Here is an 871-nt window from a genome sequence, read left to right on the forward strand (position 1 = left end):
TTGAGGTCTAGTGTGTAGACTACAATTATAATCTTGAGGTCTAGTGTGTAGACTACAGTTATAATCTTGACCTGAAGATTATAATTGCAGTCTACACACTAGACCTGAAGATTATAATTGTAGTCTACACACTAGACCTCGAAGATTATATTTGCAGTCTGCACACTAGACCTCAAAATTATAATTGCAGTCTGCACACTAGACCTTAAAATTATAATTGCAGTCTACACACTGGACCTGAAGATTATAATTATAGTCTACACACTAGACCTCAAGATTATAACTGTAGTCTACACACTAGACCTCAAGATTATAACTGTAGTCTACACACTAGACCTCAAGATTATAACTGTAGTCTACACATTAGACCTGAAGATTATAATTGCAGTCTACACACTAGACCTCAAGATTATAACTGTAGTCTACACACTAGACCTCAAGATTATAATTGCAGTCTACACACTAGACCTGAAAATTATAATTGCAGTCTACACACTAGGCCTGAAGATTATAATTGTAGTCTACACACTAGACCTCAAGATTATAATTGTAGTCTACACACTAGACCTGAAGATTATAATTGCAGTCTACACACTAGACCTGAAGATTATAATTGCAGTCTACACACTAGGCCTGAAGATTATAATTATAGTCTACACACTAGACCTCAAGATTATAACTGTAGTCTACACACTAGACCTCAAGATTATAATTGCAGTCTACACACTAGACCTGAAAATTATAATTGCAGTCTACACACTAGGCCTGAAGATTATAATTGTAGTCTACACACTAGACCTCAAGATTATAATTGTAGTCTACACATTAGACCTCAAGATTATAATTGTAGTCTACACATTATACCTCAAAA

This window comes from Limulus polyphemus, unplaced genomic scaffold (assembly GCF_000517525.1).
Source record: "Limulus polyphemus unplaced genomic scaffold, Limulus_polyphemus-2.1.2 Scaffold8467, whole genome shotgun sequence".
Lineage (NCBI taxonomy): Eukaryota > Metazoa > Arthropoda > Merostomata > Xiphosura > Limulidae > Limulus > Limulus polyphemus.